Consider the following 12,043-nt stretch of genomic DNA (forward strand, 5'->3'; position numbering starts at 1 on the left):
GTCACCTCGCTGGCGGGGAAGGAGCCGGAGCTTGTGGCAGAGGTTGAGCGGTACCGGCTAGATATAGTCGGACTCACCTCGACACATTGCATTGGCTCTGGAACCCGAGACCTGGAGAGGGGTTGGACACTCTACTTTGCTGGAGTTGCTCCGGGTGAGAGGCGGAGGGCTGGGGTTGGCTTTTTGTTAGCCCCGAGACTCTCTGCCTGTGTGTTGGGGTTTACCCCGGGGGACAAGAGGGTAGCTTCCTTGCGCCTTCGGGTCGGGGAACGGGTCCTGACTGTTGTTTGTGCTTATGGGCCAAATATCAGTTCAGAGTACCCACCCTTTTTGGAGTCCCTGGGACGAGTGCTAGATAGTGCTCCATCAGGGGACTCCATTGTCCTGCTGGGGGACTTCGATGCTCACGTGGGCAATGACAGCTTGACCTGGAGGGGTGTGATTGGGAGGAACGGCCCACCTAATCTGAACTCGAGCGGTGTTTTGTTATTGGACTTCTGTGCAAGCCGCAGTTTGGCCGTAACGAACACCATGTTCGAACATAAGGAGGCCCACCGGTACACTTGGTACCAGGGCAGCCTAGGTCGCAGGTCGATGATAGATTTTGTAGTCGTATCATCTGACCTGCGGCCGTATGTTTTGGACACCCGAGTGAAGAGAGGGGCGGAGCTGTCAACTGATCACCACCTGGTGGTGAGTTGGATCAGATGGCAAGGGAACATGCCGCGTAGACCTGGCAGACCCAAACGCATAGTGAGGGTCTGCTGGGAACGCCTGGCAGAAGAACCTGTCAAGACGGTCTTCAACTCCCACCTCCGGCAGAGCTTTGACCATGTCCCGAGAGCAGTGGGGGACATTGAGTCCGAGTGGGCCTTGTTCCACTCTGCGATTGTCGAGGCGGCTGTTGCTAGCTGTGGTCGTAAGGTGGCCGGTGCCAGTCGTGGTGGCAACCCCCGTACCCGCTGGTGGACACCAGAGGTTCGGCGAGCCGTCAGGCTGAAGAAGGAGGCCTACAGGGCGTGGCTGGTCTGTGGGTCTCCGGAGGCAGCAGACAGGTACCGGATAGCCAAGCGGGGTGCAGCAGTGGCAGTTGCCGAGGCAAAATCTCGGGCGTGGGAGGAGTTTGGTGAGGCCATGGAGAAAGACTATCGATCGGCTCCAAAGAGGTTCTGGCAAACTGTCCGGCACCTCAGGAGAGGAAGGCAGCAACTCGCTCACACTGTTTACAGTGGGGATGGGGAGCTGCTGACGTCAAATGAGGCTATAGTCGGACGGTGGAAGGAATACTTTGAGGAGCTCCTCAATCCCACCAATGCGCATTCCGAGGAGGAACCAGAGCTGGGAGGCCTGGGGATGGACTGTCCGATCTCGGGGGCAGAAGTTGCTGAGGTAGTCAAACAACTACACAGCGGCGGAGCCCCGGGGGCGGATGAGGTTCGTCCTGGGTATCTCAAGGCTATGGATGTTGTAGGGCTGTCATGGTTGACACGTCTCTACAACATTGCGTGGTCATCGGGGGCAGTTCCTAGGGAGTGGCAGACCGGGGTGGTGGTCCCCATCTTTAAGAAGGGTGACCTGAGGGTGTGTTCCAACTATAGGGGGATCACACTCCTCAGCCTCCCTGGAAAGGTCTACTCCAAGGTACTGGAGAGGAGGGTCCGATCGATAGTTGAATCTCAGATAGAGGAGGAGCAATGTGGTTTTCGTCCTGGCCGTGGAACTGTGGACCAGCTCTATACCCTTGCAAGGGTGATGGAGGGGGCATGGGAGTTTGCCCAACCAATCCACATGTGTTTTGTGGATTTGGAGAAGGCTTATGACCGTGTCCCCAGGGGCACCCTGTGGGGGACGCTCCAGGAGTATGGGGTGGGTGGCTTTCTGTTAAGGGCCATTCAGTCCCTTTACCAGAGGAGCATGAGTTTGGTCCGCATAGCCGGTAGTAAGTCGGACCTGTTCCCAGTGAGGGTTGGACTCCGCCAGGGCTGCCCTTTGTCACCGGTTCTGTTCATCACTTTTATGGACAGAATTTCTAGACGCAGCCGTGGTGTGGAGTGTGTCGAGTTTGGTGGCAGGAGAATCTCGTCTCTGCTTTTTGCGGATGATGTGGTCCTCCTAGCTTCATCCAGCTCTGACCTTCAGCTCTTGCTGGGTAGGTTCGCGGCCGAGTGTGAAGCGGCTGGGATGAGGATCAGCACCTCCAAATCTGAGACCATGGTTCTCAACCGGGAAAGGGTGGCTTGCCAACTCCGGGTCGGGGGAGTGGTCCTACCTCAAGTGGAGGAGTTTAAGTATCTCGGGGTCTTGTTCACGAGTGAGGGTAGGAGGGATCGGGAGATCGACAGGCGGATTGGTTTGGCGTCTGCAGTGATGCGGACGCTGAGCCGATCTGTCGTGGAGAAGAGGGAGCTGAGCCAGAAAGCCAGGCTCTCGATTTACCGGTCGATCTACGTCCCAATCCTCACCTATGGTCATGAGCTTTGGGTAATGACCGAAAGAACGAGATCGCGGATACAAGCGGCCGAAATGAGTTTCCTCCGTAGGGTGGCCGGGCTCAGCCTTAGAGATAGGGTGAGGAGCTCGGACATTCGGGAGGGACTCGGAGTAGAACCGCTGCTCCTCCGGATCGAAAGGAGCCAGTTGAGGTGGTTTGGGCATCTGGTCAGGATGCCTCCTGGACGCCTCCCCGGGGAGGTGTTTCGGGCATGTCCTGCCGGCAGAAGGCCCCCGGGGCGACCCAGGACACGTTGGAGAGGTTATATCTCCAATCTGGTCCGGGAACGCCTTGGGGTCCTGCCGGAGGAGCTGGTGGACAAGGCCGGGGAGAGGACGGCCTGGAGCTCCCTAGTTGGGATGCTGCCCCCGCGACCCGGACCCGGATAAGCGGAGGAAGACGACGACGACGAATTGTAAATTGGGGTGTCTGATCATTTTAAAAGTTTTTAAACAAGTTTGGGACCAGAAGTCAAAGTTGACTGATAGATCCACCTCCCATTTTTCAATAGGGATTACTATTCTATCGTCTATTTTGGACAGTGTCTTATATACTTTAGACAGTAGTTTGGGGGGTCTGAGATTATAGAAGTCTAATACCCTTGGTGGTGTTTGCAATTCTATTTTATTGAGCTTAAATTTTTGTTTGACTTCAGATTTAATTTGGTGAAATTCTAAAAAGCTATTCTTATACTCCAAATTGGGAGACTATTCTATTAAATGGGTTGAAGTCCAATCCTTCATATATGTGTGCCAGGTATATGATTCCTTTATTTTTCCAGTCCGGAAGGTTCATCATTTGGTTATTTTGCAAAATATCAGGATTATTCCAGATGGGTGTGCGTCTGCATGGTACTAGTGAAGACTCTGTCATTTTTAGAGACTCCCACCATGCTGTCAGAGAGGTGCTGATACCAATACTTTTGAAGCTTTCATGTTTTCTTATGCTTGAGCTAATAAATGGTAAGTCTGAAAGCTCTATCGTATTGCAAAGTGTCTGTTCTATGTCTAACCAAGACTCATCTAGTGGGTTATCTTGCAACCATCTTGGTATATATTGCAGCCTGTTGGCTTAGAAATAATAATAAAAGTTGGGTAGATCCAGTCCTCCTCTGTCTTAGGTCTTCTGAAGCATTTTTAAGCTAATTCGTGGAGGTTTATCCTGCCAAAGGAATTTAGTAATTGAGGAGTCCAGAGATTTAAACCAGTCAGCTGCTGGTTTGTTTGGGATAATCGAAAATAAGTAATTTATTCTGGGTAAGAACATCATTTTAATTGTAGCAACCCTCCCCATGAGTGATGTCGGTAAGGATTTCCATCTTGCAAGATCATCTTCCACTTTCTTTAAAAGTGGGATGTAGTTTAGTTTGGTTAGATCTGCCAGCTTGGAAGACATTAATCCCCAGGTATGTGATGTTCCCTGACTCCAATTGTGTATTAAGCAAATTGACAAAAGAGAAATTAATTGGTAGAACTGTGGATTTTAATCAGTTTATAGAGTAATCTGAAACTTTTGAAAAAGAGTATCAGTTCTGCTGAATGGGAGAGAGAGGATTGAGAATTCTGGAGAAAGAGTAAAACATCATCTGCATAAAGACTGATCTTATGTTCTATTTTATTACACTTGGGCGATAGCTGGTAGGAAATGCAGGGTCTTTGCCTGGTTTTAACAAGAGACTATATATTGGCTGAATTCATGTTTGGCTGTAATCTGCTGCTCTCTTCGATTTCCCTCACCATTCTGAAAAATATTGGTGCCAGAATGATCCAAAATTCTTTGTAGAACTCTGCTGGAAACCCGTCTGGACCTGGAGCCTTCCTATTAGGCATGGATTTAAGGGCTTCCTGGAGCTCAGCTGATGTTAGTGGCGAGTCCAGGACTGTAACTTGGCTGTCTGATAATTTAGGAAGTGTTATCCTGTCAAGGAACTCATTAATCTCATTATCTGATGGGTTTATCTGCGGTGAGTACAAAGTTTGGTAAGTCTCTGAAAGTGTTGTTTAAGCTTTCAGGGTCATAAACTATATTCCCGGTTGAGTCTAGCAGCAGATATGGTAGTTTTCTCTTTATTTATTTTTAACCCTTTGGTGCATAGTGGTCACTACAGTGGACAGGTACTCAAAATTGTTATTTATTTGTTTTTGCTATTAAGCACAGCTGTTGAAGACTTTATTGCATTTGAGCCCCTCCATTTGGACTTCAGTAAGTCAAGCCAACATATTTCATGCTCAGAATGCACGCTGTCCACTGAGGTGGACATGTAATAAATTATTTGTAAATTGTAAAATTTTACAAAAAATGTTTGTTGAAATTTGTTTCATTCACACCTAAAGACAAATGAAAAAAATTGTTTAAAAAATCATGGTTGAAGATTTCATAATTCATGCATCAAAGGGTTAATTGGCTAGCTAAAAATTTACCTGATTTATAACTATGTTCAAAGTTTTCTATTCATAGTCTTTGTGCTAAAAATTGTGTCTTTTTGTCAATAACTTATTGAAGTTCTAATTTAGCTATACGTAATTTGCTCAGTAACTCTTCTTCTGTGGATGCCCCTAAAGACTTAATGATTTCCTCTAACTCCTGAATACGTTTGTTTTCTGTTTTTTCTTATGTGATGAGAAAGAGATTATTTTACCTCTCATCACTGCCTTTCCTGCCTCCCAGAGAACAGATGCTGATGTTCCAGGCAGGTCATTATGTTCTAAATATAAAGTCCACTCCTTTTTAAAAAAATCAATAATTGACCATCATCTAACAAATTTTGTTTCTACTTTAACTTTTCAAGATATATTATTTCACAAAAGCCACATATGTCAGAACTCAAGTCCCCAAACCAGCCTATCCCAGCTAGCCGGCCTCCACCACGGACCACAACTCTCAGCATGCCCCTCGCGGGGATTCCCTCCATGTCGCACCTACGTCAGGAACCGCGGCTATAAACGGAAGTCGTCTTCCCAGCTGATCACTCAGTCATCGCTTCTTCGGATCCATGATCAGAGTTACCAATTTACCGATCCATCTCACAAACTCTCTGCTCACAGTAAGTGTGCTTACTTACTTCTGGAAAACCCAGCACTTCCGTGTCACTTCGTTGACGCTCGAACGCTCGGGGACTCCTAGATTAAATCGCGAGCCGGCGTTTCACTGGCGCTCTCACTTCCGCGTCTGTGAAATCACGCTCTCAACAAGCTCAGCTCCCGACCCCAGCTGATCAGTCTGACAGGATGACTGAGTCCGTGAACCCAGAGGAGTTTGAGCAAATGAAAAATGAGATTGTTCAACTTCACAGACCGACTCAACACCAAGGTGAACTCTCTAACCGACCTCACTCTTCAATTATCCACAACCATCAACACTCTTCAGCAGCGAGCCCTCGCCCCACCTAAGGCGGAGCCGCACTTCAGCCTACCTGAAAGGTGGAATGGAGAGGTTGGGAGCCCAGATGGTTTGCTCGCCTCCCTCCACATGCAATTCGAGTGCCAACCAGACCGCTTCCCCACGGCCTGCACTCGGGTTGCGCACCTCACCTCCCTGCTTTGTGGACGTGCTCAGGAGTGGGCCGCTGCTCTCTGTTATGCTAAATCCCCTGCCTGCAATGACTATGTTGATTTTGTGACCGCCCTCAGGAAGACCTTCGTTCCACCCAGTAGCGAAGTGGGGGCTGAAGCACGTCTCCTTAAACTCCGTCAACGGGAATGCTCGGTGTGCGCCTATGTGTCAGAGTTTCGTACCATAGCAGCCAAGCTACACTGGGATGACTCTGCCCTTCGGGCCGTCTTCTTGGAGGGGCTGGCCCCCTACATCCGTGACGAGATGGCAGGAAAAGAACAGCCCCAGACCCTGGATGAGGTTGCCGACCTGGCGCTGCGCATCGACCAGCGGGTTCTGGTTCGACCCAGGTCCTCCACTCGCCCACTCAGAACTCCTGGACCCCTTCCTCGTCCACCAACGCCAGCCCTTGGACCCGCTTCAACCGAGGTGCCGATGCAGCTGGGCCACCTTCCCCCGGAGGAGAGACAGCAACGGTGGCGTGAGGGTCTTTGTGCCTATTGTGGCTCTCCCGACCACCGGCGCCTGGACTGCCCATTACGGCCGGGAAATGAAGGGACCCGCTGAGTATTGGGGTAGCTCAGCCCGGGTCACCCTCTGCCCCCGTCTCTTCCCACGACTCCTCCTCCCTGTCACCCTCGTTCGTGATGAGACCTCGCATCAGCTGCATGCTCTGGTGGACTCAGGGGCCTCCGACAACTTCATGGATGTGGATCTGGCTAAATGCCTACGGATCTCCCTGACTCCCCTGGAACGAGTAGTCCCTATTACCTCGGGCAGGCCTCTCCAGCCCTATCCCGTCCAAGACCAAACTCAGCCACTCCAGATGGTCCTCCAAGGCCACCGGGAAACCCTCCATTTTCTTATCATTTCCGCTCCCTCCTCTCCTCTAATCCTGGGGTTCCCCTGGCTTCGTCTCCACAACCCCCAGATTTCCTGGTCCCAGAACCGCCTTCTAGGCTGGGGGACCCAGCGCCAGGCCCACCTATCTCCTCCTCCACCCATGGCAGACCGCCTGGCTGGTGGTCCTGGACCTCTACCGCCCAATCTACCACTATCCTATCGGGACTTGGCTGCAGTCTTCGATAAGCGACGCACCACCGCACTGCCGCCTCACCGCCCATATGATATGGAAATCAAGCTGCAACCAGGAACCAGTCCTCCCCGTGGGCGCCTTTTCTCTCTCTCTCTCTCCCTCTGAGTCCAGAGTTGTGGAGGAATATATCAATCAGACCCTCCAGCATGGTTTCATCCGACCCTCCTCTTCCCCGGGTGCTGCAGGCTTCTTCTTTGTGAAAAAGAAGGAAGGTGACCTTCGTCCCTGTATAGATTATCGGGATCTGAACAAGATCACCATCAGGGACCGCCATCCCCTGCCACTCCTCACGACAGCTCTGGACTCCATCTCCCAGGTGCGGATCTTCATGAAACTGGACCTCCGGAGTGCCTACAATCTGGTCCGCATCAAAGCCGGGGAGGAATGGAAGACTGCTTTCATCACATCCACCGGTCATTGGGAGTACCTGGTCATGCCCTTCGGGCGGTGCAATAGCTCCGCCGTATTCCAACGTCTCATCAATGATGTCCTCCGCGACATGCTGGGCTGGTGGGTGTTTGCCTACCTGGATGACATCCTAATTTATTCCAAAACCGAGGCCGAACACCTCCACCATGTTCGTGCCGTCCTCACCCGTCTCCTTGACAACAACCTATACTGCAAGCCCGAGAAATGCTCTTTTCACCAGCGGACCATCTCATTCCTGGGTTTCATGATTTCTGATCAGGGCATAACCATGGACCCTCAGAAAGTCCAGGCGGTCACTGACTGGCCTCTTCCTACGAGCCTGAAACAGCTGCAGAGTTTTCTGGGCTTCTGCAACTTTTACCGCCGCTTCATCAAGAACTTCAGCACCATTGTGGCACCTCTCTCCTCCCTCACCCGGCTAAGCCAATCTGGCCAACCGTTCCGTCTCACTCCAGATGCCATTCGGACCTTCCGCCACCTGGTCACCCGGTTCACGTCGGCCCCTATCCTCCATCATCCGGATCCTACGGAGCCTTTTGTGGTCGAGGTTGATGCCTCGGACGTCGGTGCCGGTGCCATCCTGTCCCAAGGCGGGCCCGATGACAGGCTCCATCCCAGCGCCTACTTCTCTAGGAAGTTTTCCACCACCCAGCAGAAGTATGGCGTGGGTGATCGCGAACTACTGGCCATAAAATGGGCACTGGAAGAGTGGAGACAATGGCTTCCAGGCACCACCCAGCCTTTCATTATCTGGATGGACCACCAGAACCTGACTCATATCTGATCCGCCAAGCAGCTCAATCCTTGCCAGGCCCGCTGGGCCCTCTTCTTCAAGCCCTATGAGTTCCATCTTGCCTACCGCCCTGGAACTAAAAACCAGAAGGTGGATGCCCTCTCCCGCCAGTTCACACACTCCATGCCCACGTCCGAGCCAGCACCAATTCTCCCAGAGCACCGTTTTCTGGCCCACCTTAGGTGGCCATTGGAGGAGGCTATCCAGAATGCCCTCCAGGACGACCCCGCACCCCCAGAGACCCCTGCGGGTCGTCTCTATGCCCCTACGTCCTGTCGCAGTGAGGCAATCTCCTGGGTCCACTCGTCACGCCTGTCTGGCCATGCTGGGTTCTGTCAAACTCTTAAGTTCCTCCAACGAGCCCTCTGGTGGCCTTGCATGGCCAAGGATGTAAAGGAAGAAACCAGCGCCTGTGACATCTGCTCCCGCTCTAAGACACCCAGCCAGGCCCCTGTTGGTGTCCTCAGACCTCTTCCGGTGCCCAGCCGTCAGTGGTCCCACGCGGGTCTGGATTTCCTGACAGGACTCCCACCAGTTAACAACCTCGACACGGTCCTCACGGTCACTGACCGGTTTTCTAAAGTGGTCCACTTCATCACCCTTCCAGGTCTCCTTTCGGCCCGATGCACGGCGGAACTATTCCTGGAGAACGTGGTGCGCCTTCACGGCTTCCCTGTCGATGTGGTCTCCGACTGGGGTCCCCAGTTTACGGCCCGATTCTGGAAAGCCTTTTGCCACCTCATGGGAGCATCGGTCAGCCTATCCTCAGGCAATCACCCGCAGACCAATGGTCAGACGGAGCGGGCTAACCAACAGCTGGGTCGGTACCTCCGGTGCTTTGTCTCGGCCCAACCCTCGCAATGGCCTAAATACCTATTCTGGGCAGAGCTGTCCCACAACCTTCACACCTCTTCAACCACTCAGATGTCCCCTTTCGAGGTCTGCTATGGCTACCAGCCCCCGGTTTTCGCCCACCAGGAGCCCGAAGTGGTTGTGCCGGCCGCGCAATCCCTGGTGAGGCGCTGCAAGAACGCCTGGATCAAGGCGCGAGCTTCTATCACCCGAGCCAACGCCCGTTACGCTCGCCAACATCTCCGCCGACACCATCCTGGTCCTTCCTATGTCCCTGGGGATAAGGTCTGGGTGTCCACCGTGGACCTCCGTTTCCGTGCTGGATCCAAAAAGCTCGCTCCCCGGTTCCTCGGGCCTTACACGATACAGAAAGTCATCAACCCAGTCTCGTACTGGCTGCGATTACCAGCGACTCTTCACATCCATCCCACCTTCCACGTCTCCCGACTCAAGCCTTTTGTGGAGTCCTCCCTGCCTCTGGCTCCGGCACCTCCGCCTGCCCGCTTCCTCGATGGTGAGCCCATCTATACCGTCCGGCGCATCCTGGACGCCCGTCGCAGGGGTCGGGGATGGCAGTACCTTGTGGACTGGGCGGACTACGGCCCCGAGGAATGCTCCTGGGAACTGGCCAGCTCCATCCTGGACCCAGCCCTGATCACTGACTTCTGGGACCGCCGGGGCCGCCCTTGGACTTCACGAGCCATCCCTGGATGGGGGGGGGGGGGGGTCCTGTCAGAACTCCAGTCCCCAGACCAGCCTCTCCCAGCTAGCCGGCCTCCACCACGGACCACAACTCCCAGCATGCCCCTCGCGGGGATTCCCTCCACGTTGCACCTACGTCAGGAACCGCAGCTATAAACGGAAGTCGTCTCCCCAGCTGATCACTCAGTCATCGCTTCTACGGATCTATGATCAGAGTTACCAATCTACCGATCCATCTCACGAACTCTCTGCTCACAGTAAGTGTGCTTACTTACTTCTGGAAAACCCAGCACCTCCGTGTCACTTCGTTGACGCACAAACGCTCGGGGATTCCTAGATTAAATCGCGAGCCGGCGTTTCACTGGCGCTCTCACTTCCGCGTCTGTGAAATCACGCTGTAGCGTTATGAATATTATAATTGTCTGCCCTTAACAGCTGCCCCTTCACACAGTAACATCGCCAAGGTCGGACGCTTGTTTCAGTATGTTTACATTCCAGGAGAAGAGACAGAGAAGAGAAGAAGAACGCTTTCCATTAATTAATCAAAGTACTTTATTCGTGATAAAGCTAATCAGAGCATATGTTGATCATTAATAATCAGGTGAATTATCTGTGAATTAAAGATGTCATGAGTTATGTGTTTAATGAATAAACAGGACTGCACCAGACAGACTGATCTACATTACCATGAAAACGCATGACACATTGTTTTCAACCAATCAGAACTTTCATCTGTCTTAGAGAGAATCTGGGTTGTTTAATTAAGTGGTCCAATCCGGTTTACTAAGATTTGTAAACAATTAGGGGATATAAAACAAGGCAATGCCATTTTAAACTCAGTTCCATTTAACCTCAGTTCTGTTCAATTGGAGGTCCTAAAGATTTCCATCGTCATCATTAAGAAAGTTACAGGCTGGCCAGCTGTACTTTCCTATTTTAAGCTGAGAACTGTCAAGCTGGAAATTTCTGTCGTTTGAACAACAAGACGACGGTTCCTTCACAATAAGAGCTGAACCCGCCGAGATCTGCTACTACTACCGGAGCTATCCGTAGACTGGTTTGTCGTGCTGCACCACTGTTTCATCAGCCCAGCACCAAAGGGGGTTCTAGGACCTGACACTCCTGATCTGACCGCGGGAAACTCCATAGGTACGTAGTCACGGCACAAAATGGCGGCTCATGTCATCAGCTTCTGAAGCCTCGTGGTAGCCTAATCATAACAACCAGATTCGTTACGTCAGCCTAGAGATTCTGAACAACACGCACACACACCAACACGAAACATCCAAATCCATATGCATTCATCATTGAGATAGTCCTGGTAGATTGTAAGAATTTATAATTATAGAAATTAAAGATTCTTAAACGATCCCAACTCTCTCTTTTCTTGTCTCTCAGTCAATACAGAGTGTTTAAGTAAACTCCCTGATGATAAAAACAGCCACTGCTGATTATAATACTTAGATCTAATTACAGTGTATAAATATACAAACTACAGATCACTACAACGCTCTCAACAAGCTCAGCTCCCGACCCCAGCCGATCAGTCTGACAGCATAAAGGAAGTAAACAAATGTTGAGAATCAAATAGAGGTTGGTGCTCTAATTTACCATTCACCATTTTACATTTAACAGGTTTAGGGCTTTTTTTTTTGGTAAAGCCAGAATGTTATTACTGAAAACATAAATCAGACACTGTGTGCCCGTCCCTTTATTCTGGGATCAGGTCACTGAAGCAACTAGGGTTTGTATCAACTAGTCGGCTAGTCGACTTCACTGCTCTGTAGTGACTTTTTATGCCTTTCATTGACTAGTTGCTGTCACGTGATAATGACTGACAAGATGCAGTCCTCAGAAAAGACAGCAGGTGATGAGCCCCTGCGCGTTGAGAGGCAACGCGCTGTGCCAGAGCGTCGGTATCCGACGCCCTCCGTAAACCGCCATTTGACCAGTTGTGACCTTTACCCTCTTGCAATTTAACCTTCCCCTCACCCCCATCCTAACCTCAACCAGCTTGCACATGCAAAGCTCTGATCGTTGACGCACTCCGGACATCTGCGTCCTGAGCACGGCCACAGTAACATTATCAAATTAGGTGTTGCCACCTCAAAACCTAATTTAACACACG

The sequence above is a fragment of the Nothobranchius furzeri genome, chromosome 5, assembly GCF_043380555.1.
Source record: "Nothobranchius furzeri strain GRZ-AD chromosome 5, NfurGRZ-RIMD1, whole genome shotgun sequence".
Lineage (NCBI taxonomy): Eukaryota > Metazoa > Chordata > Actinopteri > Cyprinodontiformes > Nothobranchiidae > Nothobranchius > Nothobranchius furzeri.